This window comes from Chinchilla lanigera, unplaced genomic scaffold, assembly GCF_000276665.1.
Source record: "Chinchilla lanigera isolate Chin_1 unplaced genomic scaffold, ChiLan1.0 scaffold00031, whole genome shotgun sequence".
Taxonomy (NCBI): domain Eukaryota; kingdom Metazoa; phylum Chordata; class Mammalia; order Rodentia; family Chinchillidae; genus Chinchilla; species Chinchilla lanigera.
This window is the reverse complement of record NW_004955432.1, coordinates 11,499,999-11,506,430: the sequence shown is the minus strand read 5'-3', so window position 1 is coordinate 11,506,430 and position 6,432 is coordinate 11,499,999. Positions and strand designations below refer to the sequence as shown.

Sequence of the window (6,432 nt, the reverse complement as noted above, 5' to 3'; positions counted from 1 at the left end):
CCCAGTCACTGTATAAGGAATATGGCGGGTGTTGTGTTAGGTTTCTTTTCCAACTCTAGCCTACCATGAAGGAGAAACTTCTGGATTAATACTCTATGTTGTTTTGATAGTTTACTATAGCTGTTGGGTTTTCTTTGGTCTAGCACTGGTGGCTCATTATTTCATCCTGGGGTTTCCAGTGGTTTGTGCATATCTCCTTTACTAGGCCATAGGCCTTGTCCATGATCAGGTCACTGGGATGGTTCATGCCTCTGCTGCCCGGGCCACGAGGAAGCACTGAAGAGGCTTGGAGTTGGTGAGTGGCCCTGCCACGTGTGGAATCCATGACTCAAGAGCTCACCACGACAAACGCTGTAGTGGTCGTCTCCCTGAATTTATCTTTCCCTTATGAAATATAGTTTCATATTAACTATAAAAAGCTTACTTTATTTCATGTAAATGTTAGATAATATGATTAATTTAAATACGTATGTTATCATATTCAAAGTATAACACTATATTTTTCACGTATGAAGTCTTCACCTGTGAATTTATTTTCAAGTCACCTTTTATGTAACTGGGATACAGCCCCAAGGAGATTATTTTATTTTTCTGTTTTTTAAATTTTCCATTATTTATTTACTTATTATTTGTTGAAACAGGGTCTTGCTATGTAGTCCAGGGTGGACTTGAACTCACTATGTAGTTTAGGCTGGCCATGAACTCTTGGCAGTCCTCCTGCCTCAGCTTCCCAAGTGCTGAGATTATAAGCATGCGCCACTATGCCCAGCCCTCAAACAGGTTATTTTTATTGCCTTTTGTGGATAAATTTCAAAAGCAAAAAAATACATTGTAAGTGTGCATTTTAATGAACCTTTGGAAATGGAAATGTATATAAGTGGGTATCATGGTAATCAAAATTCAGAATATTTCAATTACTCTAAATTTATGTAACTTTGAAGCCAAAGTTTCTCCTGAATCCTAAAAGCCCCAATGATCTCTTTTCTGTCCCTATAGCTAAATCCTATGTCTTCTAGAATTTGTAAAACTGGGATTATTTAGTGCAAATACTTTTGCATCTGGCTTCTTGAGCTTAGTAAAACTGGAGCTCATGCTTCATGGGTCCTTTATGTTTCTGCATTTATTATGAATACGTAATAACTGAGGCTCTTCCCAGATTATTTTTTAAAAGATACTTGCAGGGCAGGAACGTTAGAGGAAAGATAAAAACTCCAGATCAAAGGGCAGTCGCACTGACTATCTAGTGTAATAAAGATAATATCCTCTTCTGAAGTGAAGGAAATCCAGGCTTAGGACACAGGGCAAAAGAAAAGGCCTCTAAGCACAGACATTTTCTTTAACACAGCTCACTGAGTGTTGGGGCATTTGTCTGTGTCTATCTCCCTCATCTCATGAGATTTGGGGGCTGTTATGGTTTAGCTATGGAGTGACCCTCAAAGGTTTATGTACTGAGGGCTAACCCCTAATGCATCTGTGTTCAGAGGTGGGGCCCAGAGGTGATTGTATCATGGGGACACTAATCTTACCAATTGCTAACTGGTTGATCAGTTTGCAGCTGATGGGTCCACTTGGAGCCGGGATTCATTTGGAGTTAGTAGTTCTCTGAAGGCACGCCTTTAAACGTATACCTCCTGTCGGTTCTTTCCTGATCTCTTTGCTTCTTGCCAGCAGTGAAATGAACAGCTTCCCTCTGCCGTGGTCTTCTGCTATAATTTCTGCCTCACCACAGGCTTAAAGCAATAGGTTCCATGGACTGGAACCTCTGAAACTATGAACCCAAATAAATACTTCCTCTAAGTTTTTATTTTTCAGATATTTTGTCCTAGTGATGAAAAGGGTCAAAGGGAATTGGTATAAATATGGTGATGGTCATGCCATTTGCTATGCCGTGGGTGATAAAGCTCAGACCCAGAAGTCTTGGATGATGACATCCGGGAACTGTCACTTGTTAACTTCTCAGTTTGCAAGTTGTATAAAATATGAGATACCTTTGTTTTTGACAAGCAAACATTTTAATTATTTAAGTATAGTTTGTCAGCTTTTTCTTTTCTAGCTCATGCTTTTATTGTTTTCTTTTAAAGAAAAATACCCCAAGATTACTAGGATTTGGGGAGGGGTTTTTTGAGACAGGGTCTCGCTATGTAGTTCAGGCCAGCTCTGAGTTCACTTGTAGCCCAGGCTGGCCTTGAGCTTGCAATGATCCTCCTGCCTCAGCCTCCCAAGTGCTGGGATTATAGGTGTGCCCCACTATGCCCGACTACTAGGATCTTTTATAAAAGTTTATAATTTGGGGGGCTGGGGATATAGCTCAGTGGAGTAAGCTCCTGCCTGGCAAGCGCGAGGTCATGAGCTTGATCCCTGGTACCGCCAAAAAAAAAAAAAAAGTTAATAATTTTGAATTTATGTTTACGTCTTTGATTCATTTCAAGTAAATTTTTTGTATGTAATGATGTGAGTCAAGTTTCTATTTTAAAAATTTTATTTTAAAGAGAAAAAACAAAAAAATGAAAAACAAAAAACACAAAGTCAAAAACAAAACATCAAAAAGCAATAAAAATGATGCAGAATTTCAAAATAAGGTGATAAGAAATTAAAAGTAGTTACTATATTACATACTGTTTTCAAAGTGCTTGCTCAGATCACCAGACATAGGCATGCAAGATTGGTAAAGCAATTAAGCATTAACTGTTCCTTTCAACAAACCAATAGAAATCAGTAGTGCAATTATCCCAGCTATCTTGTGTATAAATAGTTTGTTCTTGTTTTTTTAGCAGGACCTTGCTATGTAGGTCAGGCTTATTTTGAACTCACTATATAGTATAGGCTGGCCTCAAATTCCCAGTGATTTTCCTGCCTCAGCCTCTTGAATGCAGGGATTATAGGTGGTATGGAGCGCCACTCCTGGCTTCAAGTTTTCACTTTGTAGAAAATATTGAAACATAGTTGCTTTAGCACTATTTATTTTAAAACTAATATTTTCTTCACTGAATTATTTTGGCATCTTTGTAGTAGTCAAAGGACTATGGATAGATAAGTTTAGTTTTGGACTGTTTATTGTTCCCACTGATTTACTATGTGTAGCAGTTTTCTATATCTTGAAATCAAGCAGTTTCATTTCTCCAACTTTGTATTTTTAAAAAATATTTTTACTTTTTCAGATATTTTGCTTTTTCATGTATATTTTCAAGTCATTTTCACAATTTCTATACAAAAAGTCTAGCTTTAGTTTTCTTGGGGCTACACTGAATCCATGAAACAATTTGTTAAGAATTTGTAAAGATTAATCTTCACATCTTCTAATAAATATGTATTTATTTAGGTCTCCTGTAATTTTTTTCTTCAATGTTTGGTATTTTTACATTATACTTCTTTCAGCCTTTTTTTTTTTTTTAACTAAGTTTTAAGTTCATTTGTGATTATCTTCTGTCTTTGAATTTTATTGAAAGTAGTTTTGTTTTATAATTTTCATTTGTTTATTGCTAGTGTAGAGAAATATAATTGATTACTGTATCTTGACTGGGGGCCTCCTCTGTTGGTAATTTTATTTATAACTCTAGTATATTTTTATAGGTGACTTAAGTTTTTCAACATAGATTATTATGTTATCAGTGAATGAAGATTTAACAATTTGTGGGGGCTGGGGATTTAGCTCAGCGGCAAAGCGCCTGCCTGGCAAGTGCAAGGTCATGAGTTCGGTTCCCGGTACCGGAGAAAAACAAACAAACAAAAAAAAAACAAAAAACAAAACAAAACAAAAAAAAAACAATTTGTGATTACCAGTCTATATGCCCTTCTATTTCTTTTCCTTGTCTTTTTGCACCATATAGTTTTGTTTGCTGTAAAATACTTAACTGCAATTTAATTTCTTTATAAATGTAGGGATCCTGGGCTGGGGATTTAGTTCAACAGCACAGCGCCTACCTGGCAAGCGCAAGGTTGTGAGTTTGATTCCTGATACCAGAAAAAAAATGAAACCAAGAAACAACAACAACAACAACAACAAATGTAGGGATCCTTGGAAATTTCATGTCATAAATTTTATTTCTAAGTATGTGTGTCTGCATTTGTGTTTTCCTTCTTGTGCTGGTTATCAAACTTAGGGTTTTGTGCATGAATGGCAAATGCTCCATCATGGACTTCCAGCTCTAAATTTGTGTTTTTCTAGTTAAAAAAAGTCCTCAATTAGTTTAGCTATTTAATTTCTTCTTGGGTCTCCTTTGTAATTTTTGCTTTTCAAGAAGCTTGTTCACTTTATTTATTGTCATTATTATCTATAATAATGATAATACTAATAATAATGATTATTATTATGATTGCTTTTTTGAGACAGCATCTTGCTATGTAATCCAAGCTAGACTTGAGTTTACTATGTAGACTAGGCTGGTCCTTTTTTTGTGTGTGTGCCGAGAATTGAACTCAGGACCTTGCGCTTGCCAGACAGGCACTTGTGCTGCTGAGCTATATGCCCAGTCGCTAGGCTGGTCTTGATGAACTTGAAATTCTCTTGCCTCAGTCTCCTGAGTGCTGGAGTAACGGTATGTGCCAGCATGCCTGGCTTTGTTACACATTTTAAACTAATAGCTCATTCTTTTAATGGTGATCATATCATTAGCAACTGCTTTTATGTTCTTCCTGATCTTGGTAACCTGAATCATCTTTTTACTTTATTACTGTTTATTGTAACTCAAGTTCAACTATTTTATTCTTTTCAGAGACTATTTTGTTTCATTAATTTTTCTTTCCTTTTTCTATTTTATTATTTTCTTCTCTGGTCATTTTTACTTAGATCAGATTTAATGTTCTTTTTTATATTTACTAATATAAATAACAGATAACAGATTTTAAACTTTTTTTCTAATGTAATAATTTAAAGCTATAATATTTCCCTTAGGTAATCATTTTAGTTACATTTCATGGATTTTATTATGTTGTATCTCTTAATTTTAAAATTTTCTTTTCACATTTTGTAACAGTGGAATTTTAAGTGCATATTATCAATGAATGTAGAGTCAGAACTTTATGCTTCAATAACAGCCTCTGGCATTTCCTAAAAACCTACTTTTGTTTTTTTCCAGTACTGGGAATCAAACTCACAACCTTGCGCTTGCCAGGCAGGCGCTGTGCCACTGAGCTAAATCCCCAGCCCCCTAAAAACCTACTTTTGAAAAAGGTGTAATCTAGATGTCTCCTCTATTGACAAACTCCATGTAAGTTTAGATGTGCAAAATAATTTAGATATATTCAAAGTAAGTCACGTGCAACATGCTACTTGATCAGTTTTCTAAAATAATGTTTTGGGACAATGACAGCAAGATGAAAGATACAAAATGGAAGAATGGGGCCCTAATTACTATATATGCATATTTTTGATGAGGGGAGAAACTTTTACAGATAAGTTACAAATAAAGAAAAGATAAAAAATTTTATTCAAGAAACTTAACATGTTCTGTACAATGTCTTCATTTTGATGTCATCATTTTTTTTTTTTTTCTGGTACTGGGAATCAAACTCAGGACCTTACATTTGCCAGGCAGGTGCTTATGCCACTGAGCTATACAAACTGTTTATACTGACTTCACCATCACCATCACCATCTGCTTCTCCAATCATTTGATGTCTCTTCATCTGTTAATGTCTCTCCAAGGGCTGTCATCGAATGACAAAGCTTTGTCGCACACTAATATAACAATTCCATCCTTTTTAAATCCACAGAAACTTCTCAAATTTCTTCTTCACTGTGTATTTCAGTTTTCTTGCCATAACTGTCAGAAATTCAGAGGAGTTTAGTATGGCATTACCGTCAGTATCTACTTCATTAATCATGTCTTTTAACTGCTTCTGTGCATTTCTGCCAAAAGACCTCAGTAGAGTTCCTAATTTCTTTCTTATTATACAGTTCCATCACAGCTGTTGTCAAATCAGGAAAAAGCTTCTTGAAATTCTGCTATCTGCTGTTTGGTCATTTGGTCAGCCATGCTGCAAGCACTATGGGTTCCTAAGATTTGATCACACAGCCACTCAACATGCTCCACTTGGACTGATCTATTTTCTCTTTTTTTATTTCTAATTTAATTCTGTTAATTATAGAAGATGATTTGTAATTTTTACTCCTTGTATGACATAGTAAATGGTTTGATACATTCATGCTTTAAAAATATATTTTTCTATTATTGCACAAAGTGTTCTATAAGTATCAGTTAGATGAATTGGTTTATAATGTGTATATTTTCTATACTTAGTGCTTTGATTTTTGTTTGCTCTATTGTCTTGTATTATGAGCAACTACTTTGAAGATAACAACACACAATATAGTGAACATTGTTACTCTCCTACAATCTTGTTCTGAAATTTTGTACCATTGTTTTTACTGTTTATTTTTCTTGTCTTTAAAAAAAATAAATAAAAAGAAAAATCAGAGTAAAACCTGTAGCA

General features: G+C 35.0%; 1 pseudogene; it reads right to left on the bottom strand.

Moving 5' to 3' along the window:
• Window positions 1-5,538: 5,538 nt before the first annotated feature.
• LOC102028785 lies at window positions 5,539-5,975 on the bottom strand (annotated as a pseudogene).
• Between the last annotated feature and the right edge of the window lie 457 nt (window positions 5,976-6,432).